Below are 25,890 nucleotides of genomic sequence, written 5' to 3'. Positions count from 1 at the left end.
ATTGGTGAATATAGAGAGAGCAGTTATAGCTGTCTGGCAGGGAAGTAAAATAAACTGGGAGAGGTTGAGAAGTCAGTGGTTGGTGACGAAATGAGTTTTTTGTTATTGTTGAGTCATTTCAGTTGTATCTGACTCTCTGTGACCCCATTTGGGGTTTTCTTGACAAAGATGCTGGAGTGGTATTTTACAGATGAGAAACGGAGGCAAACAGAATTAAGTGACTTACCCAGGGTCACACAGCTAGTAAGTGCCTGAGGCTGGATGTGAACTCAGGTCCTCCTGACATCAGAGTTGGTGCTCTATCCACTACACCACCTAGTGACACTTAGCTGAAATGAGTGCAGAAAATTTCTGTGTAATACCAATGAAAAAGACATGACATGGGATTGTAGCTTTAGAATATAACAGAGTCAAATGAAAGGTTTGTGTTTTGCTTTTTAATACATGGGTGGAAGTGAGCCTGTTTGTTGGCAGTGGGGAAGAAGGCAATAAATAAGGAGCAACTGAACTAGAGAAAGAGAAACATAATAATCATTGGAACAGCTTCCAGAAGAATTTGGAGGATTTGGGATCGAGGGCAAGATTAAAAGTTTTAGCCTTAGCAAAATGAAGGCACATCTCTTCCTCTTTAACTGGGAAAAAAAAAGAGGAAATAACAAGTGAATATGGAGAGGAATGGAATAGGAGACATGAGGAAGCTTACAGCTGATGACTTCCATCGTTCCAAGCATGACATACAGAACAAGAGCAGATACAGGCCTCCTACTCCTTGTCAAGACCCACCTGAGGACCACCATGGAATCACAGAATCCATAAGTTGGAAAGAACCTCAGGGGTTCTCTTCTATAAAATACCTAGGAAATTGTCATTCTGCCTTTGCTGGACAACCCCTAGTGAGGGTAAAAAGCTACCCTTGAGGCAGGCTCTTCCACTTTTGAATAGCTCTTTTTACTTAAGGAATTCTTCCTACATCAAGCCTAGATCTGTCTGTCTCCAACTTCTACTCATTGCTCTTAGGTCTGTTCTTCAAGGACAATAAAAACAAGTTTATTCTTACTGATAAAAACCCTTCACACCCTCAAAGATGTCTATCATCATTGCCAGGTTTCAAACATACGCACTCTTTTTTTTTTCCTTCTCCAGGTTAAATATTTCTTTTTCCTTTAACCAATCATCATATGTTATGATCATGATGTTCTTTATCATTTTGGCTGCCCTTGTCTAAATGCTCTCTAGTTCTTCCAGTGTCTTTCCTAAAATGCAGTGACCAGCAATGAACACAATATTCCAGATGTCATCTAACCAGGGCAGAGCACAGAAGTAATCACATCCTTAATCAGTCAATAAGTATTTATTAAGCAACTCTGTGGGTCAATCACTGAGATACATAATGGAATGATGCCTTGAGTTCCCTTCCAACTCTAACATCCTGTGGTTAAATGTTGTTCTTATTTTTCCCAATCACCAACTGGGTGTTGATTGCTCTATCCTCCTAGAATATTCAACTCCCTCAAGTCCCTTACAAATCACTTCTTTTGATCTTGTTTTAGAATTCATCATGTCCTACTGTGAATCTTCCAGTCATATTCCCCAGTTCCTTCTACCTTCTCCTCAGGCATGGAGATAAACTTAAATTTACAACAAGCATTGATAATATGGCTTTAGGCACTGCCTCCATTTCTCCACTAAATCTTAGTAAGGCCAACGCTCTCTTTAACCAAAGATCTTGTCAACATCAGTCAATAGGGGACTTGGTTAGCTGATCCCTATGAATGAAAAGTTATTATTGAGAGAAAGATAAAAATATAGTCAATGAAATTAAACAAATGTGAATTTTTAAGAAATTTCTAGCATAATACAAATACACAAATTCATAAAAATGACATCTACATATTGAGATTATCATTAGCACGAAGTACAAAAATAAAAGATATTTTTCTAGGTAATATGAAATTAGATTACTTTGCCAGGATCTAGGTATACCTCCTCTAATTTACTGTCACAAAGGATCAGCACATGAAATTGTCTTCCTCTGTCCCTCTCTGCCTGCTCCTCACTTTATGTGTTCCCTCTTTTCAAGAGACAACAGCTGTGAATAAAAGAGGGTCACCCATGTTTAAAAAATATAGAGATCTGCCTCCTTGATCTAGTGGCGTTAATTATTGGAGCTCATTTACCTGAAACTTATAATCCTAGCTGGACTTTATTGCTGGAGAGCCAAGTTATTATGTTGCCCATTCCAAACATTTACGTGATAACACAATGTCAATTACTCATTATGTTGTCAATGATGGCCAAGCTCCTAGAGTATTTCCTGTAGAATGTATTTGTAAAGCCCCTAGCACATAAATACTTACTCCTTTCCCTCCCCTCCTTATCCTCCCAAACTCCGTGGGAGGACAAAGATCACACAAATGTTTCAGGTCTCTATAAAAGTTACTTTAGCTGCTGTGCTTCTTGTGTCTCAGTTGGAAGCAGTGCCATGTGACTCCTCCTAAAAACTCCCTCTGCAGTGAGTAGCAAAGTTACTCTTACAAACCACCTGTTCCCTGTGACAAGGCTGTAAGTTCTACCTTATATTCCATCTTAAGCACACCATTAAGCATAAGGGGAAATGGGATAGAGAACTCATTCTTTTTAATCATTGAAATAAGGATTTTTTTTTTATATTTCAAGGGTAGAAAAATATAATCCACATTTGACATAGTAGATTGTTCAGTTGTCCAGCTGATGGGTCAAAGGTGCTTTAGACAAACAAAGGAGGAATGCTCAAAGTTTCTTATTGCTACACATAATTATTTTCCAGTGTGTGATGCTGGAGCATCTGTCAAGCACAACAGCAGTTCTAAGGATCAGAAAATTCTTTGCGCAGAAGCCCCTACTTGCTATTTACCTATGTTGCTGAGCACATGGCTTGCAGCTTCATTTGAACAGAAATAAGAGACCTCTCTCCCAACAGCAAGAAAACCTCCTCCATGGTACCTTGAGGAAGGATATGTTTTCTTTCCTGTGGCTGTAGAATAATTACAGAGTGAACTATTCTGACAGTCACTTTAAGCCTCTGAAGAGGTACACATGAGGTATCATGATATAATATCATTTGCAGTCTGATCTTAAAATAGAAAATGTGGACCACAAGGTCAGCAGCTCAACAAATGGGTACAAACATATGTTTCCTATCATATATATGTTAGACCCCTAAGTTTGATCTATAAGATATCTAACTTTTTAAAGACATTTTGAAAATGCAAGGAGGTTAGTAGCAGACACAGTAGAACAGTGAAATAATGGAAATTCTGCTACAAGTCAAATCATATCAGACTAAATCCAACAGCTACATATATATATATAGAAATACCTGAATACAGAGCAACAAGTTATTATTTTGCTCAATCCAAACATATAAACATCAATTTGTCAGTGAAAAAAACCTAGTTAGTCTATACAGTGTGGTACTAATCCCATACCACCATCTTTATTAAGGATCTTCACTGTGCTTTGGGGCAACGTTGATATGGTGTTTGGTGTTATGGACCTACTCACCAGAGCCAAAGCAAGAGTGAGACCATAGCTTCTTTTCTCTAGGATAGATTTTTTCATCAAGGGGTTCATGGTACTTAAATGCCTTTAAAAAAGAAGAATTAGAAGGAGGAGAAGGAAAAGAAGAAGGACGAAGAGGAGGAGGAGGAACATAGAGGTAGAGATGAGTGAAAGGATGAAGGAGGGGCAGGAGCAGGTTGCTATTAGGAGAATAGAGAGTAGCGCTTTTGTGACTCCCACTTTTCTGACTTGAACCTCACTGTACATTCTCTCCACACTTCTACAAACCAGGATTCAACCTGAGGATTTAACCCATCAGGAATATATACCCAGACAGATGCATAAACTGTTAAAGATTCCCCACCTTGAAATGTACACAAATCATCCACGACTCAGAATAGAATCAAGCTGCACAATCTCTCTTGCTTTGGTTCATTATGGTATACTCTCTAATAACTCAGTCCTTCCGATCTCAATGATAACTTATACATGCTCCATTCTCTACACAATCCATACACAGATCTTGACAAATTCCATCACATGTCTAGAAGGAGGGTCTGGATTCTTTTACTGCTATACCAAACTGATCACCAGCTTTGAAAGGTCTTCAGGCTCTTTTATATCCCAGGGAATAACTGCTGGGTAGTAGTATCACTGAGTCCCTTTGGCTTTCCATGAACAGATGCCTATCTTTTCAATAATAGTCTTCTCAGAATCTAATACTTGCTGAATTTGCTTTATAAAGATAGCTATTGGTGTAGAGGAGGGTAGAAAATAAAAACATAAAATTCTAATGTCTTACATTTTTTCATTTTTATTCTGTAGTAGCTAAATCTTCGATCAATTCATTGAAAGAGGGACAAACCAGTGAGAATGAATTCCCACCATTACTGTTGAATTTAATATTTCTTTGGCTATTCCTTGGGAAAGTTATCTCTTTGGCATAGATCCCAAAGAAATGAACTTTCATGAGAAAATTACTGAACTTTCTATACCTTTACTTCTGTTGGGGTAAAAACCCTACGGATTCGTAAGGATGCTTAATGATGCAAATGTTTTAAGGCTTTTTAGGTGTCTTTTTTTTGTTTTGTTTAGTTTTCTTCCTCATAAATTCTATGCACATTTACGTTGAGAACCTAGGTGTCAATGTTGACCACACTTTCCTTGCTAACTTGAGGAAAAGATGGACCCTGATCTTTTTCCTTTATTCATTTCCCTGTTATATCACTGTAATTTCTAGTCCTCAGTCAGCAAGGCACAGAAAAACAAATTGTTCCAAACTGCCAAGGAGGGAAAGACACATGGAAGACATTCCCCTTACTAGTTTGTACTACTCTGTCCATTCATATGGGACAGGAGGCCAAAATATTACTAATATCTAACAACCAGTGAATGGTTTGTATGTCACAAGAACATCCCACTGGGAACTTCAAGGCTGACCTGTTCTACCCCTCGGTGTTGCCGAGAGGAAATAGACAATATGTACAGATGTTCATGCATGCATGTGCATGTATGAATGTACAAGCATACATCTCAAGCGCCAAAATTTAACATTGATACTTACTAGCTGTGTGACCCTACACAACTTAACCTTATTAAGATTTCATTTTTCCTGTAAAATAGGAATATGAAAATCTGTAGCACTGAACACATAGAGTGAGTATAGCAGAGGTATCAAACAAGTGACCTATAGAGTGCATATCTCTGTGAATGTGTGTATGCAAGCAAGAATGTGTATGTGTATGGATTTGGATGTAAGTCATTATCTCTTTCTCTCTGCCTTTCTCTCACTCACAGCATGAGATTACACATCCATCCTAAGTGTCATTATTAGGTCCTTGCAGACAAAGTCAACATTAGGAATCCAGCTTCAAGGCATCTTGAAGAGCTGTCAGACAGGAAGCAAATAGCTTCAAATAATATTTTTATTCTATTATTTTACAATGAAAACAACTTTTAATCCAATTAAATGGCAAGCCACTCCAGTATCTTTGCAAGATAACCCCAAATGGAGTTATACATGACTGAAATGACTAAAAAATATAAAAAATATATTTTCCCCTATGGGGCCTGACCGCACTAATATTTTGGCCTACAACCCTCCTAAGTATAACTCAAACAAGACTAAAATATAATTGGGAAATATTTAACAAAATGAATAAAAATACAATAAAACATAGATAATATTACTATGTAGTTTTCCAAATCAATATGCAGCCTGCAGGAATCCTTATGTATAGTTTAGTGGCCCTAGAGTGTGATATCATTACTTATAAGCACTGAATGAGAAAATGTGTATAAGGTGCTTCCTTAACTTTTGAGTATTATATAAATTCCAGCTATTAGTTTTATTACAGATTTCAATTGAATTGACTGAGCTTTTGGCACTAGGCAAATAGATATCAGATAAGATTGGGAGAAAGAGAAAATATCTAATTTTTTTTTCCAAAAGCTTTTCTCATCTGAAGCAAATCTTAAGTCCAGAGTCCAGCACTATAGATGACTGGCTCTGTATTTTAATGTCAACCCCTATTTCAACAAAGAATAATCTGTGAGGTCCTTTATCCACTGATTTGTGGTTAACTTTGACATTTGAAAATCAGGTGGTTTTTGTCCCCCTAGTGATTCTAAAATAGTTCATTTGAGGCTCAGGATCATTATTTTCTATTCTAATTTAAATCTTTTCTAAACTTTTTTTAACATTTAAAAGTATTCATGTTGTGGAGATGATAAGACGATGCTAAGAATTGCTTTCCCTTCCCAACCCCATAAATTATGTATCAGTGCTTCATTACCGACTCCAGAATTACAACTCATAAATTTAAAAAGTCATCAGCCACTTTTAACTATCCCAGTGAACTGCTAATGGCAATTAATAGGTCAATAAATCAGCAGCTGAACCATAGAAATGACTTAGAAATTGCCCTAGGATCTCCCCTGAACTAGAGTTTAAACAATCCTAAAACTCTCCAGATATCAGGGGGTAGCCAGTTACCAGGTCTTGTCTATGTATTGTGCTACCCAGAAGGAAATCTGTAAAAAAACTAATAGCTGGAATTTATATAATACTCAAAAGTTAAGGTAGTACCTTATACATATTTTCTCATTCAGTGCTTATAACTAATGATATCACACTCTAGGGCCACTAAACTATACATAAGGATTCCTGCAGGCTGCATATTGATTTGGAAAACTGCACAGTAATATTATCTATGTTTTATTGTATTTTTATTCATTTTGTTAAATATTTCCCAATTATATTTTAGTCTTGTTTGAGTTATACTTAGGAGGGTTGTAGGCCAAAATATCAGTGCAGTCAGGCCCCATAGGGGAAAATATATTTTTTATATTTTTTAGTCATTTCAGTCATGTAGCCAGTTACCAGGTCTTGTCTATGTATTGTGCTACCCAGAAAGAAAATACAGCTAGACAATATAAGTGGGAGGCAATCAATTTATTTGACTGCCAGGAAATCAAGGGCATTGGCAAAACAATTTAAAGACCTATCAAGTGAAAAATGGAAAAATACTTAGCAAAGCAAAGAAAAGTGAATTATGGAGGATCTGGTGATTCAGTCAGAGGAAACAATGTTCTTTACTCTCCCTCATCCCCTTGTGGAAAAGAAAATCCACTCCCATTAAGCTGTGGATTTTAAACTTTGGAATCTAGCTACCCTGGGATAGTTAATAAGACCATTTTGTGGTAGTGAGAGTGCCTGTGGTGGGCATGCCAGCATTTAGTGCTCTGGCAATGATATGTTGAGAAGTCTACTGGTTCAGAGCCAGATACTGCTGTCAGTTGGACCATTCAAGCTCACATGCCAATGTCTCTAGCAAGCCAAGGAGAGGCATTCCAATGCCCAGAACAATAATATTGAGAACTTCTCCAAAAAGCAATGAGTTGAAAAAGACTGCCTCATGCAGTTTCAAAGATAGCTTGGTTGATTTAAACTGATTTCATTCCTCAGAGTGTAAACCAAAAAACCCCAAGGTCAAAGTTGCTATGGAGATTTTCATGATTGTAGGTACCTCTGCCATTACATAGAAATGATAATTCTATACCATTTAACTCACTATTTCCAATAAATAATGAATTCATTCTCATACAGCTTTCCCTCCTAAAAGTATTTCTTCCCAGGGAACAAAGAAATGTGGTTTAAAAAAACCTTATATATGACACAAAATGATACAAATATGAGAAATGCCTCCACATACAGAACTAGATAGTACTTCAGTGGTCTTCAAATACAAACCCTTTTATATATGACAATACTAAAGTTAAGTAAATTGTTCAAGGTCAAACAGCTTTGCCTGAAGCAGAATTTGACCTCATGCCTTCTATCTCAAGAACTATGTTCTTTCCACTAGGAAAGGTGAGGGTTTGTAAGTGTGGCACAAGTTACTTTCTTTTTTTTTTTTAATAGCATTTTATTTTTCTCCAATTACAAGTAAAGACAATTTTTGACATTCATTTTGAGTTTTAAACTTTCTCCTTCCCTCCCTGTACACACCCCTAAGATGATAAGCAATTTGATATAGGTTATAGATGTGCAATCATATAAAATCCATTTCGATATTAGTCATGTTCTGAAAGAAGAAGCAGAACAAAAGGAAGGAAAAAAGTAAAGTGAAAACAGTATGCTTCAATCTACATTCAGACTCCACTAGTTCTTTCTCTGAATGTGAATAGAATTTTCCATCTTGAATCTTTTGGAACTGTCTTGAATCATTGTATTGCTGAAAAAAGCTAAATAATACATAGTGACCATTGTACAATATTGCTGTTACTCTCTACAATATTCTCTTGGTTCTGCTCACTTCACTTTGCATGAGTTCATGTAAGTCTTTCCAAGTTTTTCTGAAGTTTGCCTGCTTATCATTTCTTATAGCACAATAGTATTCCATTACATTCACATACCACAACTTGTTCAGCCATTCCCTAATTGATGGACATCCCCTTAATTTCCAATTCTTTGTCACCACAAAAAGAGCTGCTATAAGTATTTTTGTATATGTAGGTCCTTTTTCATTTTTATGATCTTTTTGGGATACAGACCTGTTAGTGATACTGTTGGACCAAAAGGGTATGCACAGTTTGATTGCCCTTTAGGCATAGTTCCAAATTGCTGTCCAGAATTGTTTGGTCAGTTCACAACTCCACCAATAGTGCATTAGTGTCCCTTTTTTCCCCACATTCCCTCCAACATTTGTCATTTTCCTTTTCTGTCATATTAGCCAATCTGATAGGTGTGAGGTGGTACCTCAGAATTATTTTAATTTGTGTTTGTCTAATCAATAGTGATTTAGAGCATTTTTATATGACTATAGATAGCTTTAATTTTCTCATCTGAAAACTTCCTATTCATATCCTTTGAATATTTATCCGTTGGGGAACAGCAACAAGTCACACTTTCAATTATTGAGTTGACTTCAAAAATCATTTGAAATGTATCTAATTGCATGAGGACTATCCTGAACACCCCCCCTCCAGTTATGAGGGACTCCCTAAGTACCTTGGATTCACTTCATATATATTCTATATATAAATATATGTTTGCATGCTGTTTCCTCCATAGAATATAAGTGCTTTGAAGGCAGAGAGTGTTTCAGGATCCCTAGCACAGAATATGATGGGTAATTGAAATGTTCTTCTCCTATTGATGGTTTCTCTCTTCTTACTTCAAGCATAGCAAGGGGAAAAATATTCTCAAAAATGTTAAAAGTAGAAACATTATTTCAAACAGCTTATTTGAAAGACCAGTCATTGACATGAACAAATAATAAGTTGTTGTGCTATTAGTATAAATTTAAATACATAGAATTTTAGGGGAAGGGAAAGGAATAAGTGTTTTTAAAGCATCTACTATGTGTCAGGGGCTGTGCTAAGTGCTTAAAAATATCTCATTTGATCTTTGCAATAATGCTATCAGGTAGGTGCTGTTATTACCCCCGTTTTACAGCTGAAGAAACTGAGGCAAAGAGATTTAGTGACTTTCCCAGGGTCACACAATTAGTAACTATTTGAAGTTGGATTTGAACTCAGATCTTCCTGAATCCAGGACCATTGCTCCATCCATTATAACATCAAGCTGCCTCTGTTTTTATAGCTGTGAGAAACCTTAGTAGTCTAATTCTCTCTTGTTATAGATAAGGAAATGGAAAACACTAAGAAAAATGAGGACACTTGCCCAAAGTCACACAAGACATAGAGCTGAAATGAGAACCCTAGTTCTTTAGCTTCCAGTTGGTGCTCTTCCAATTGCAATATATGAAAATACTTGAAATGGTAGCAGTTGCAAGTCTGAAATATTGCTTTAGAGGAGACATGGTAAAGTGGAAAAAGAACTAGGTTCAAAACCAAGAGGGCCTAAAATCAAATCCTGCTGCTGATACATACTGGCTATGTGACCCTGGGTAAGTCACCTGATCGATCTTTCATTAAGTCATATTTCTAAGTCTATAAATTGCAAAGAAGTTGTTCTACATTGATAGAGGGAGTCCCATCATCTGGGACCTTTCTATATTAATTAAACTGCATTTCAAATCCTGATGCCCTGTCTCCCATCTCCCATCCTATCTCCCATAATATTATTAATGTGCAGTTAGTAATTGTATTATTAGCTAATGTTCTTTCACCTTAGAAATGAAAATAAGCTTCCCAGTCATAAAATATTTCTTTGGTCTAAGATGGGGCAAGGATGGGGGAAGGGAACAGAGGTTCACCCCTTCCCAAGTTGGGAGAAGACAAGTGAATGAACTTTTTTTTTTCCTTAAGTGATCACTATGTTCTAGACACTGTGATAAATGCTGGCCTACAAAAAGAAGAATCAGATTTTGATATACCCTATAAAACCTGTGCAGCTAGGTAATTCAGTGGATAGAATGTTGGACCTGGAGTCAGGAAGACTCATCTTCCCAAGTTTAAATCTGGCCTCAAACATTTACTAGCTATATGACCCTGAGCAAGTCACTTAACCCTGTTTGACTCAGTTTCCTCATCTTTAAAATGAGCTGGAGAGGTAGGGGGCAAACAACTCCAGTTTCTTTGCAAAGAAAACCCCAAATGGGGTCATGAAGAATCTGAAAAAACTAAACAGCAACAAATAAAACCTGTGCCTTTCTACTTCTCAGGACATATTCTTTCACTTAACAGTTGATTTTCAATCATGTACAGCATTTATATAAAAGAAGGGAACACTGGAACACAACAAATCACAAAATTGAATACTAGGAAGGTACCTCAGAGTTAAACTAATCCTATTCCTATCCAAAGCATGATTCCTCTCTACAACAATCTTCTCTATGCTACAAGTAGATTCATTCAATCTCTACTTGAAGTCCCCCTTTTTCCAAGAACTCACTGCCCCTCTCCATGATCATTGCCCAAACCATTTTGAATATTAACTGTTAGAATGTTCTCCTTTATACTGAGCTAGAACAAAAAAATGGAACCACGGAAACTTTGATTGATTTAAGGCCCTTTACTTCACAATCCCCTTGCTTCTAGTTGGTAAGGATTCCAATTCCTATAGAATTGGTAGTCTTTCTTGGTAGACATACATAGGCAGAGCTATCCCTAGGATACAGTAAAATGAAGCTTTTTCTTTGGCTCTTGTCTTGTCGGAGAGTCCATCCTACTGTAACGGAGAGCTGGGGCAGTAAATTAGGAAGGTAGCCTTCACCAACAAAAGGAGTTGACTTGGTCAGCTGGTACTAAAGCTATCTGAAGTTAATGTTCTAATTGATAATGTCACTTACATTCACTCTGCATTTTCCTACCTCTAACCTTTTACTCAAGGCCACAACCCAATCCAAAGACCTCACAGAATACTGCCCATCCTTTAAGGCTTAACTCAAAAGTTACCTTGAAGCTTTCCCTGAATCCTGTGAATGTAAATGGAATTACCTTCTTTAGACCTCATATAGAACTCATATAGCACATGTTTCTTCTATCAGTCAGTCAGTAAATATAATTTTCTTAAGTTATTACTATGTTCCAGGCACTGTGCTAAGTGTTAGGCTACAAAAAGAGACAAAAGACAAATCTTGCCCTCAAGGAAAGCACAATCTAATAGGGGATAAAATAAGCAAACAAATAAATGCAAGCAAGAAATATATAGGATAAATTGGAAATAATTAAAAGAAGAAAAGGCACTAGAATTAGGAAGGGTTGGGAAAGGATTCATGGAAAAGATGAGATTTTAATTAGGACTTAAAGGAAGCAAGGGAAGCCATTAGGCAGAAATGTGGGATAAGAGCATTCCAAGAATGAGGGGACAGACAGAGAAAATACCTGGAGGTAAGAGTTGGAGTGTCTTGCTTGTAGAATAGCTAAGGGAATAGTGTTACTAGAAGGAAGAATATGTGGTGAGGCATAAGGTATAAGGTGTAAGATGACTGGAAGGGTGGGGTTGGGGACAAGTTATGCAGAGCTTTGAATGCCAAACAGAGGATTTTGTATTTGATCCTGGAGATGATAGAGATCCATTGGAGTGTATTGAGTAGGGACATGGAATGAAATGATAGGACCTGTTCTACAGGAAAATCACTTTGGCAGTTTAATTGAGGATAGATTGGAGTGGGGAGAAACTTGAGGCAGACAGATTCACCAGCAGGCTACTGAAGTCTTGTGATTTATTTTCATGTTTTACTCCTTTTAAAATGATGTGGTTTGGCAAACACTGGAAATAATGGGATGGGTAACTAAAAAAGGCTTCTAATGTTCTTTATGAATACGTGCCTATATGTCCCAAATGGTTTACCTAGGATCCTTCCAGGACTAGAAAAGTATTTGTAAGTGTATACTATGTGTCAAGAACTGTGATAAACTCTAGGCAATTAAATAGAAAATCAAAACTGTGCTTGCTCTCAAGAGGCTCAAATTCTAATTAAGGGAGATAACACATGTAGTAATACTCAGCTGCAGGGCAGGCAAAAAATCCAGTTGTTTTTTTAGGTTGCAGCAGCAGGGCAAAGGGCAGCAAGGTGATGCAGTGAATAGGGTGTGGGGGCTAAAGTCAGAAAAACTCATCTTCCTGAGTTCAAATCTGGTCTTAAACACTGGCAGGGTGGCCTTGGGCAAGTCAATTAACCCTGTTTGCCTCAGTTTCCTCATCTGTAAAATAAGCTAGAGAAAGACATGGCAAACCACTCCAGTAACTTTGACAAGAAAACCCCAAAATAGGGTCAGGAAGAGTTGGACATGACTAAAATGACTGAACAAAACAATAACAAAGCATAGTGAAGGCAGAAGAATGCACTAGGTATCTTCTCAAGGGTTCTTCAACTTAAGAAAGTGATAGAGAAAATGTCAACAATGCAAATTAAACTTAAAACTGTGTGGGTTTTTTTTTTGGAGAGCTGGTTGTTAAATACTTACCAGCATATCACTGGATTGTTATACCAATCAAACTATCAAGGAAATAATTTATAAAGCTAGACAAAATAAGAACAAAATTTATTTATAGTAAAAAAAAATGCAATATCAAGATAAATAGCAAAAAAAAAGTAAGACTGAAAACGATAGAATACTTTTAAACCTCAAACTGTTTTTTAAAGCAGAAATCATCAAAAATCATTTAGTATTGGTTTAAAAAATAGAAGAGTAGATTAAGGTAACAAACTAAACAAGAAAAAAATCAGAAACTCAAAAACCCATCATCCAATAAACCCCAAAACATAAATTACTTAGGAAAGAGATTGTAATTTCACAAGAATTGCTAGGAAAATCAGAAAGTAGTCTGGCAGAAATTAGATTTAGAACAACATGCTATACTACATATTGCAGTAAATTCAATAGAGATAAGATATATAATATTATATATATTATAATTAATTTAATATCAATTATACTTATTCTTATAATTAATATTATATTCATATATTACATATTAGAAGAGAAATAGATCATATACCTTTCACAGCTATGGCTAAAAGGAAAATCCTTAGCCAAATAAGAGAGAGAGGAAATTACAAAGATAAAATAAATAACTTTATATCAAATTGGAGTTTTATTCAGGAACAAATTAATGTAATTAGAATAAAAAGGAAGTGGTTGACTAAGGGAAATCTCTTAACAAATATTTTACATAAGGGTCTAACATCTACTATATATAGTTATCTATCTGTATTATATATATATATATATGTAGTTTAATATCTATGATATATAAACAATTATGTGTCATGGACATTGGACCCTAACCTGATATGTTTGCTATGAATTTTTTCCCCCAGTCAACCACGTCTAATGTGCATATCTATCTATCTATCTATCTATCCATCCATCTATCTATCCATCTATCTATCTATCTATCTATATATGTCTATGACACAAAGACAATATACCTATTGTATACCTAATGTATACATACCTATAGATGTATATACAGATATACATATAAGAGAAATATATTTTTAAGAAATTACCCAATAGGTAAGTGGTTAAAGTTATGAACATATGAACAAACAGTTCTCAAAGAAAAATCACAAACTATTAGCAATAATATTAAAGAATGCCTCAAAGTATTTAAAAATTTCTTAAGAGTAAGAAAAATGCAAAACAAAATGACCCTCAAACCTGCCTGGCAAATTGACAAAGATAATAGATGACGGAATTAGCTGGAGTCTGAGGGTATGTGATTAAAAAAAGAAGAAGAAGAAGAAGAAGAAGAAGAAGAAGAAGAAGAAGAAGAAGAAGAAGAAGAAGAAGAAGAAGAAGAAGAAGAGGCATCATTATTAGTGGAGCTACAAATTGGTCTAACCATTCTGGAAAACAATTTGGAAATTTGACTCAAAGATTTCACTGTTAGGCATGTACCCTAAGTAAGTCAATAACATCACAAAAGGTGCCATGATACCAGAAGATTTATAGAAGCATTTGTGGGGGCAAGGTGGTGGTTGTAGAAAAAACTGAAAACAATGTAGATTTCCATTGATTGAGGAGTGGCTCAACAAACTGTGATAATATTAAAGTGAATTAATTAAATTAAAGTAAAAAAATGAATATGATGAATACAGAGAAATATGAAAGGACATATTAAAAGATAAAAAGTGAAGTAAGTAATACCAGGAATACAATGTACATAATGATGACAACAACGTAAATAGAAAGAACAACACAACTGACACCAAATGCTATAACATTATATTGATGAATTTGGCCCCAAATAAGAGATATGAAAAGATACTTTCCCACATTTTCTTGAAGAGGTGTGGATCTATGTGTGTGGGACACTGCATATAAATCACTGTTCTTGGTGTTTTTTTTGTGAAATATGTTGGTTAGTTTTGCTGAACTTTTTTTCTTCTTTTTAAATTATTTATTACAATGGATGTTTCCATCAGGGAAAGTGGATTCAGTGGAAAATATAGATGATGTAAAAATATCAAGAAAAACATGCTTTAAAATTTTATACTGAAGAAAACAGTCTTTCCATTTTCTTTTTTTTTTCACCCAGTTTAGCTGGTATAGAGCTACACAATGCTGTTGAACTCTGATTTAGATGTATCTTAACATTAGTATAGTTTTATTCATTTTTCTATTTTATGCAATGTTTAAATCTGAGAGCAATGCAATCTCACACATTTGACTTTAAATGACTCATACAAAACTGTCGGGAATGCATTTATCTCCTGTGCCATTTTAGGTTCTTCCTGCATTAACTTAAACTGAACATAGCTTTCTTGATTTCACTAACTAATAAGAATATAGTACAGTTGCTAATGAAAAGCAGAATTCAATTATTTGACCTTTTTAAATGGAACTAATGTTTTAAAAAGTAGTTTGTGAGATGTAGGAATAAATTTGACATAGAATTACATATAAAATCTCTTTTAACAGTGGCCAGTTGGATAAACAATTCCTCCACAAAAACTAGGTCTCCTACTTTTCAGTCAAGTGTTATTTTCACCATGCCATTGGATTATATACTCATATGGTCACACAATGAGAGGGAACTCAGCCATCATCTAGCCTGATCTCATTTAACATATAGGAAACTGAGGTCCAGAGAGATAAATTGATGTACCTATAGTCATATAGGTAATAAGTAGCAGGGCTAGTATTTGAATCCATGACTTCTGACTCTAAAGCCGTTGCTCTGTCCACTGTACTACATTGCATGTCACCTGTTCAAGAGGTGAATATGTTCACTTGTTCAAGAAGAGTTCCCTAAAGTATAAGGTCTTGGGTGATTGCCTAGATTTGTCCTGCCCAATAGACAATTATTTCCAAGATTGTTGGGATATTTGAACCACTTGAGATCGTTCAATGCTTCCTGCTCCCAAGCAAATTGCTCATTCTCACTTTCTGAACATGAGCAATATCCAATAGGCTCCTTTTAATTGGGTTAGAAAATACAATCTCACTTAACCAACTTGGAACAAGGCACTTTGATTGAATTAAATTGGGCATGACAAAAATCAGTAAAACTCATCAATTCAAATCAATCAATCTCAATAAACAGACCACATCTGGTTAAGGAGAAATAGAAAGTCAATTACAAACCAGGGGCAGTCTTTTAACCCCTCCATAACTGATACATTGCCATAATGGGAACCCAGAATGATTATGGAGCATAACATAAACTTGATGGTACAAGCAAATCTTCCACAGCTCTAATGAAAAGTAGTAAAGAACAAAGGACACTGGAATTGAAGTCAAAAGTCCTCCATTTGGGGACAGCTAGGTGGTACAGTGGATAGAACACTGGCCCTGGAGTCAGGAGGATGTGGGTTCAAATCCGGCCTCAGACACATAATACTTCCTAGCTGTGTGACTCTGGGCAAGTCACTTAACCCCAATTGCCTCACAAAAAAAAAAAAAGTCCTGCATTTGAATCTCATCTCTGCTACTTACAATCTGTAAAACCTGGGTCAAGTCACTCCTCTTTTCAATCTCATTTTCCTTACCTGTTAAAGGGGTATCTTGGACAACATGATCTCTAAGGTCCAATTCTAAATCTATTTGACCCTGCCATGATTCCATGAATGACATTGGGGGACATCTCCAGTCATCCTGATTTATGTCTTACCACTGGACCCAGATGGCTGTGGAGGAGAAAGTAAGGCCAGTGATTTTACCCAGTCCTCCCTTACTTAAATCCAATTCACTTGCTATTCAAGGTAATGCCATAGTCCTCTTCAAGAATGAAGGACAATAACAACCCATGAGTAGTATGGGCTGCCCCATTGGCCAGTTCCAGTTGAGCAATGCATCTCCTCATTTTCTTTACTTCCCTTCCTCTTCGCCTTTCTCATCCATTCCCTTTCCTTTTCCTTTTCTCTTTCCTCTCCCTCTGTCCACATAGGCTATCACATCCTTACCTGTGGGTGCTCTGCCCAAAGGAATGTAAATCTTGATGGCTGAAACCTAGCAAGATCTTTCTTAACAGACCATGTCTTAGACCCAAATCACTCTGGCCTCTTATTGATTGGTCAACAATAGGTTCCAGTCCAAGGCCACTGGGTGGTCCTTGTTTGGACCCTGACTGGCTCAGAGTGAATGTAAATAGCAATTCTTTCTGTTTTGGCCAGGAGGATTTTCCCCTCCCAGATTGATTTTTTTTTTTTGGACTAGGTAAAAGAGGCTGTTCTTTGTCTCATTTCTTACCTAGTCTTAATCATTAAATGACTGTTGCCTCAGTCAAACTGAGACCTGGGAAAGACCTTAGCTTAACAAGGTTAAGATGTCCCACTGCATTCAGAGCCATCTCCAATCGTCCTGATTTATATCTTGCCACTGGAGGAGAAAGTGAGCCTGGTGACTTTGCACAGTCCTCCTCACTTAGAACTGATTCACTTGTAAGTCATGGCATCACCTTCCTGATGCCATGGTCCTCTTTGGGAATGAAGGACAAAATAACAACAAATGACGTTATGAATAGACTTTCATTAGCACTCATTTAACCATCCATATTGAACAGATGCTTTAACAAAAGTACATCTACTATTTATGCCAGGTTTAGTAGATCTTAATCTGTCTCTACACAGCACAGAAGGAAAAGAAGAATAAGCATTCATCCACTTCTTATAACCATAGTCATTAGTCACACTTGATGTCAGACCAAACAGTTCACTTGGAGACCTTATCAGTTACTTCTCTTGCAAAAAGTGTTTAATAGATCTTTCTTGAATTGTTCCATGAATAGGTCATATTTTTGTTTTCCTGAAGGAGCTTACTGTTAAAAGTAGACAATATCAATGTGACTAGAGTTATTGAGGATGTACAATAATTCTTTAAATATCTCTCTCTCCTTCTCTCTGTCTCTTTGTCTGTCTCTGTCTTTGTCTCTGTCTTTACCTCTCTGTCTCTCTTTCTCTGGGTGTGTGTTTTTCTCTCTGTGTGTTTCTCTCTGTCTGTCTCTGTCTCTGTCTTTGTCTCTTTCTCTCTCTACCTCTCCCCCAGTATGTGTGTGTATAAATACAAATACATTCTACAAGTTGTTTCCATTTTATACAGAGGGAAACATGTCTATTTAATACTATTATGATAACGAACTATGGAACTCTTAGGAGAGAAATATTGGGAGAATGGTCTTTTATTCAGTCAAAGTTACCTGGAGGAGGTAGTATTTCAGCCATTATCGAATGCTGAGAGGCAGCCTGAGAACTAGTGTAGGAATAGTATAGCAAAACAGGCATGAATAAAAATCGTGTCTTATCAGGGAAAGCACATAGCTCAGGAAAAACCATAGAGTCAAATTTGGATATATTAAGTAAAACCAAAAGCCCATTATTTTCTGTATCACCTGGTTTGACTGTTATGACTATCTATAGGAAATTGGTCACTTTACTTAGAAACAGGACACTACAACTCATCACTTAGAAGAACTAATACTTACTAGTTTGTAAATGTGATTGAGACAAGTTCTGTTTTTTTTTAATCTCATAATTGCTCATTCTAGTGATGCTTATTACTCTAGTGATCCAAGAATTATGAGGTTCACATTAGCTGATGGCTAACTTGATATAAATTCTCATTACTGGCTAATGTCCCCTGGTATCTTGTCCAACTTAGGATCATTCTCTAAAATCTCTCCAGTTCCATAAAACATACTACCTCACAGGGAAATCCTGGTCTCCTGGGGACAAAATACAAAATACATACTAGTGTTGAAGCTGGTGAAGGACACATTCACTCACAACACTGAAAGAGCTTAGTTCTTTGGGAAGACAATTCTGTCTAGAGCTTCCTTGAATTGTAGACATCCAGTTTCATAAAACTGAAAGGAAATTGTGGCTAGGGTCAATTAAAGCAGCCAGGTATATAATTTCATTGCTTATGTTGCTGCATGTGAAAATTCTTGGATGAACAGGTTTGAGAATCCCCTCAAATGATACAGTTGCTAAGTTGGAATGCCCAGGTTCCAACTCTGGGCTCCAAAGCACTATTCACTAGATTGCAGTTCTTCTGCACCAATAGATATAGAAACATAGACAGATGCTTGTGTCTATGAGCTTCCTGCCATAGAAAAGTCAGAAAGGCATAGAGATATAATTAAGCTCCCTTTATAAATTTAAGTGACTTGCCTAAGATCACAAAAATTGCAAATGAAAGAGCTACTTAGGATTAAAAACCTACATTACATGGCTACAAAACTCTTTCCACTACATCACATACCATAAACATCACCACCATTAGATGAAAACTGGCAGGAGAGGAAGTTTATTCACTGTTGGAAAAGAAAAAATGATAAAGGAGGGTAAGGGATAGAGAGAAAGGAGATAAAAGAAAGAGACCATTATACATCACCTAAACTGTTTGCTACATAGGGATTGGGAAATGTGGCTCCATTATGAATTTTAAAAATATGTATTAGTCACTTATCTTTTGATTTTTAATAATGATGATGATGTTTAAGGATCTCAAGGGTCTTCATGCCCCTTCCTTTCGGCACATTTCTTCCCAGCAAGAATTGTCTTGCTGTCAATAGTTTCCTGAAAGAAGGCCTGGGACGCCTACTTTGTTAAGCACAGAGAGAACACATGATTTTGCACATGAGGAGAGAGCTCAGCCCCTGAGGAAGCTAAGAATCCCAGAGCAATTAGTGCAGCTGTTGTCTGTAATTTCCTCAGCTCCCAACTGGAAGGGTTTTGAATCACCCAAGCTGCTTTAGGGATTGAAGACAAACATAAACTAAAGTCATGTCTTTCAGGCAAAGAGGGAAAAAGAAAAACAAAAATGAAAAGTTCCTACCAAGTAGAAAGAAATCTGCAAAAGGAGAGTAAAGAATCAAGGGCCTGGAAATGATCTTGAGAATTCCACTAGCCCCAAGGTATCAAATGCAGGGCAGGCAACACTCCAGGGCATGACCTGAACCAGATTAAAATATAACTGGAAAATATTTGACAAAATAAATAAAAACACAGTAAAACATAGATAAGATTACATTTTAAACTATGTCATTATGCTGCCTTCAGGGATCCTTATGTATAGATTAGTGGCCCCCATTTCTAGCTGAATTTGAAACCACTATTCTAATTCACTCCTTAAATCCAGGTAGGCTCACATGAGGCAAATAAGGACCACACACTCCAACCCCTTCCAGCAAGCTAACATTCTAACAGCCCCAACTGCCAGGATTTGTTTGTTTGTTTGTTTTCCCTGTCAAGATATTAGGAGAACCCTATTTCCAGATCTAAGGCTCAGCAAGCAAGCTGCACCTTGACCTTGGCATAACAATCCTTTGGGCTCACCTTCTGGATGATCTTACTCTCTGGCAAAATCACATAATTATTGTATGGCTTTGACCAGCACCAGTTGTTCTCTGAGCTTGGATGAGTCATGAACAAGTCCAGACAAGTTCTAGTCATGAAGCCCTGCTATGAATCAAACTTGTCACATTGTTGCTGTTACCCCTCATTGTCAAGACTACAGATCACTGCATAGCCATTGGCACTAAAGCTGATCCCCACAATAGGGGTATGGCCCTAGCACACATGTCTAACCTCCTTCCTTGCTTGCAAGCCATTTCCCTCACTTTGAAATTAACTTCTGTTTGATTCCGGAGTCTCCTGTCTCTAGCCTGCTCTTTTCGACTTCGCTATCCACAGGTTGGAGGCTGGTTTGAACTGGTTGACATCCTTGATGCATGGATATAATCTTGCTTTTTTTTTTGCCTTGAGGCAATTGGGGTTAAGTGACTTGCCCACTGTCACACAGCTAATGAGTGTTATGTGTCTCAGGCCGGATTTGAACTCAGGTCCTCCTGACTCCAGGGCCAGTGCTCTACCAAATGCACCACCTAGCTGCCCCTTAATCTTGCCATTTTTGATGATACCACCAAAAATGAAGTCATTGGGCTGTGAAGTTGGAATCTGATTTCACCAAATAGTCTTTTCCTACCAAAAACATACATACCTCAGCTTTCAGACTGTGCATAAAGGTTAATTTAACCTGGACTATTATTTTCTGTGTCAAAATTTGACTCATTTACAGCAGTTTCTTGTTTCTATGAATTAAATCATAGTGGGGGAAGAGGAGCACCAGTTTACTAGTTTAAATCGGAGTACTTATTCATTGTTAAGTCTATGATTTGAGAGAAGTCTGACTGAGAATGTGAGATGAAAGTTGGAGATTAAGACAAATAGTGGACTGGAGTTTTGCTGGTTTTCATAAAAGAAAATAACCAAGAGGTATCTCCCATTCCAGTTAGGTGTCATGGGTGTAGAGTGTCCCTAGATAACTTTAGAGTAGATCAAGTTGGACTTTGATCTTTATGGGGTAATGTTTCCACTTCCAGAAACCTTCATGCTGCTCTCTATGATGAAAAAGGAGGATATCTGTAGCCTTTATAGATATGTCCTAACTTTGGCTTTATGGACTGTTAATGTAATGTATCCTGGGCCATATAATATTCTCTCTCCTGTGGCAGAACCTGATGGTGTCTTAGATAGACATTAGGTGGGAAGTTTTGATTACAGCACCAAAAGTCTACCATTCATTTGGAGCCATCCTGATTGGCTGGAAGTGTTTGGGATTGTCATCCTGATGAATTAACTTCACCCAGAGAGCCTGGCTAGAAAAATCCCAGATTGAGAGGAGGTGGGGAAGGGGAAAGGAGTTTTAGGAGAAATAAGCACATGTTCTAAAATAATCTCACTCTCCCCTTTCACTTATGCCTAGAAAAGCTTTCATTCTCTTAGCATCCTTGTCTCATCTATTAGAGAGAAAAATGGTCTAGGAAAATAACACAAAAGCATAAAATAATTGTTATTTTGCTATGTTATCTTGAGAGGGCAATGCCTTAAAACAAATCAACAAGACTTTATTAAATATTTACTGCGTGGCAGGCACTGAGCTCAGAGCTGGGGGTACAAAGAAAGGCAAAAGGCAATCCTTGCCCTCAAGGAGCTCACAGTCTAATCAGGGAGATAGCATGCAAACAACTCTGTACAAACAAAATACATACAGGATAAAACTGCAGATAATCTCAGGAGGAAGTCACCAGCATTAAAGAGGACCACTAAAGACTTCTTGCAGAATCTGAGATTTTAACTGAGACTTGAAGGATGTCAGAAAAGCAAGGAGATGGAGCAGAAAGAATTTCAGGCATGAGAGACAGCCAGCAAAAAAGGCAAAGGTGGGAAGTGAAATGTTGAGTGTGAGGAATATCAATGAGGCCAATGTCACTGGACATAGGTGGAGGGGAATAAGGTGTGAAAAGATTGGAAAACTAAAATAATGTATTTCTAATGGTGGAGGTTAAGGCACTACAAGCAGATATTTGACTATAACAAGGCCTTCTTCACATGTTGCATAGACAACTGACGATTACTCCTGACAATCAAGCTGATCCTTATGGGTATCAGACTAAGAGAAAGTATAGGACTGGTAAAATAAGGCACAATCTAAGAGCAAACCTAGGATAGGCTAACTTGGGAAATAGAAAGATCTCTAAGAAATGGGTAAGTCTTTACATGGTAAGGAAGGCTATGGTCTTCTAAGTTTGAGGATATAACTATGTGATACCAAAGTAAGTGGTATATTCAATAAAGGAGTTCATCAGTTCAAGCAAAAATTAGTCAAATTGATTGTCCTAGTACTAGGACCCCAAGCATTCCCCACCACTAATTCAGGTGAAGAGTTTGCCAATGCAATAAAGCATAGAAATAGAAGTGACCTCAATGTAGGCCAGTCTCCAGAAGCTGTGATCAAAATGAAGCCAGAGGTCAGGAATCAGAGGTGATAAGATGTCTAGGTGCTAAAAGTTGGGGTAAGGTGGCAGGTTAGAATTAGGTAGACAGGTATATGTGAAGAACAAGAGTGAGAGCCAGTAAAGGTTCAAAGGCCAGGCTGAGGAAAACTTGAAGTACAAAAAATATTAAAATATAGTGCAAGGCCAAAGTTCTAATCAAGGAGTTAAAACCAAGAGTCTATAGGCCCAGGAGATAAAGAACAGAGCGAAAGAAACTCCAGGAATCAGGAAACCAAGAAAAACCTTGCAGGCAACCTAAGTGACCAGTCTAAAGGCCAATTTTTAAAAATGATTTTTATCAAGGCAGGGACCAATCCCAGAAGGGCTAACCTAGATGCTGCATGTGAAAGCAGTTAATTGGGGCCGTAGGACTAAGGTGAAGAGTGCTGGGTAAAGGGAGAGGAAGCAGGTGCTTCTGGCAGGCAGACCTGCCAATTTGAATGAATTGACTAATAAGTTCAATCAAAGCACTGCATCCAGTAGTCATATGAAAACACAGCTTGAAATAGGCTATGTTTACATTTTGGAGACATGAGACAGTTGTGAGGGGGGACTTCAACAATTTGGATATCAGCTGGAGCTCCTACTTTGCTAAAAACAGAGCAGGTGATAAATTCTTGACTTTTCCTTGATGATAATTTCATTCTTCAAAACCATATAGGAAGTGATAAAGGGAACTTTTAATTATGATTCTGATGCTGAACAATAAGGAGGAATTTGTGATTGAAACAGAAATAATAAGGCTCAGGACCTAGGGCATATGCCAGAATTCCCTTCTGCTATGGAGGCTAAAGCTGGTGGATCATTTGAGTTCAGGAATTATGAAGGATTTACAGAAGGGCCAAAGCTAATTGGTGTCCACATTAACTCTAGCCCTCAGAAAGCCACTGGGAGGCCTAAATAGAGAAGCATAAGCTCAAATATGAAAAAAAAAAACAAAAACAAAAAAGAAAAAATAAGTGGGTTAAAGATTCTGAGGTAATCAGTATCGGGAATGGGCATACCAGAGGCTGCTGGGCAAAAATAGGGAGAACAGGTCTCAAAAAAGAAAAGAAATGATGGGAATTTTGGGTAGAGGTGACTAGTCTACCTTAAAGTTTATGACAAATAAGTAGGGAAAATCTAGCTATGGTCTGATATAAACCCTTGATTTTGTGATAATAGATTTCAAAAAGTTCAGAGGTGGGATAGCTAGGAATCTATGGGCTAAAATCACATGAGTGAAATCTACTCAAGAGTTATGGGAAGCAAGTTGAGAAGAGAGACAGATATGTAGAGAGAACACAGATCATCAGAGGCAAAAACATTGGTGGGCCCTCCTAAGCAATAGTTTAATAATGTGGAATAGCTTTGAACCTGGAATAGTCATTCCACGGTGAAGTTGATTTGGGTGGGAATATCCACTCAGTGGATATTCAAGCAAGTTTGGATTCCCTAAGTCCCAGTGATGAAAATACTGAGAACATGAACCCAGATTTTAAAATGAAGTATCCTGGACCTTTCAGGAGAAATTCAACCCACATTCAACATCCAGCTCTTATGTGTCTCCTCCTCCTTAAGGAACCCCGTGGGCATCTGTAGTTTCTGAATAATTAAACAGCCTCTACCTCCTACCCTCCTCCAACCCCAAAAAGATGGGCTCCAGTGTGTAGGGTGGAAGGTTGGAAGAGGACAAAATAGTCAGAGACCAGAGGAAATATCATGAATTTGGGGTTGGCAGCAACAGGAGCTGGCATGTCAATAATATATTAGCCAACTATAGACAGACACACAGACACAGGGGCAGGTGGGTGAGCCCCCTTCCTGCCCCTCCCCCTAGACTCCCTCAGGGAAGCACAGATGGCTGGCTTCTTTCCTCCCTTCTCAATCCAAGTTCCTATCCTTTCCCCCTAAAACTCGGAGGATGGATTCACCCATGTTGCAGGTGGGGAGAGGTTCTTCCACAAGCTTAAGACTGTCCCACCTCCCTCCCTAATGCCGCTAAACCCAGCACTGAGCTTATTGTGTTACTGAGGATACAAAGAAAAGCAAAAACAAAGTACTTGCCTTCAAGGAGCTCACATTCTAATGGGGGTAGGAAACAACACGCAGATAACTGTATACACAAGAGCTACACTGTAAAAATGGAAAGGAAGGGCCTTTTGGGTTGGGGGAAAGGGGACTTGGAAAGGCATCTTCAGAAGGTGGGATTTAAGCTAACTCTTGAAAGAAGTCAGGGAAACCAGGAGACTGAGGTGTGGAGGAAGAACATTCCAAGCCTGGGGGACAGCCAGTGAAAAGGTAGAGTCATGAGATAGATTGTTCCAAGTAGTTTGGAGTAACTGGATTGGAAAGGAATATATGGATGAGAGTAAGGTGTAAGGAGGCTAGAAAGATAGGGAGGAGTCATCTTGTGAAAGGCTTTAAAGGGCAAACAGAGGATTTTACATTGTATACTAGATCCTGGAAGTAATAGAGTATCACTGAAGTTTATTAGCAGAGGTGGGGTTGGGAGGAAGCTGAGCAACATTGTCAGACCAGTACTTTAGGAAGATGACTTTGGCAGCTGATGATAGACTCAAGATGAACTGGAACAGAGAGAGACTGTAACACTTGAGGCAGACCTGGTCTGTCTAACCCTAGGAAGAGATAGGACTAGTGCACCTACAAGACCTGGAGCTGTAAGACTAGAGAGGTGATGTGGGGAAATCACCAGATTTGTAATCTAGTGGCAACTAGGTTACGTTATGTCACCTGGGTTTAAATCCTAGTCCCTAGCTGGGTGACCTTGAGCAAGTAGCTTCTGTTCCCTGGGGTACATATAAATGCATATGTAAAATGAGTGGATTGGATTAAATGGTTTTTAAGGTTCCTTTCTGCTCTAACAGTCATCAGCTTGGTAAAACCAGGACTGTCAAACCAGTCTAAAGTGTGAGAGTGAAACTACCTTTATCCCAGACATTTTAATCTCAGCAGTCCCAAGCACACTATAAAGGTTGCTTTCCAGGAGCTCCAACCTGGGTTGAAGTATGGTCTTTCCCTCTGGTAAGGGGGAGAGGACGGTTTGAGGGGCAAAAGAGAGGCAGTTTGAAGGTAGGTTTGATGCATTGAAGAATGTTAGGTGGCCCATCTTTTACAGATAACTAACCACTAGAGTGGTCTTCCCTTCTCTA

The 25,890-nt window shown here is 37.7% G+C and overlaps 1 pseudogene; it reads left to right on the top strand.

Annotated features, from left to right (window-relative positions):
• The window catches only part of LOC114053946, a 53,847-nt pseudogene extending 33,205 nt beyond the window's left edge, over window positions 1-20,642 (top strand).
• The last annotated feature ends 5,248 nt before the right edge of the window (window positions 20,643-25,890 follow it).

The sequence above is a fragment of the Vombatus ursinus genome, unplaced genomic scaffold, assembly GCF_900497805.2.
Source record: "Vombatus ursinus unplaced genomic scaffold, bare-nosed wombat genome assembly UNPS02014812.1, whole genome shotgun sequence".
Classification (NCBI taxonomy): domain Eukaryota; kingdom Metazoa; phylum Chordata; class Mammalia; order Diprotodontia; family Vombatidae; genus Vombatus; species Vombatus ursinus.
This window is presented reverse-complemented; position numbering and strand designations above follow the sequence as displayed.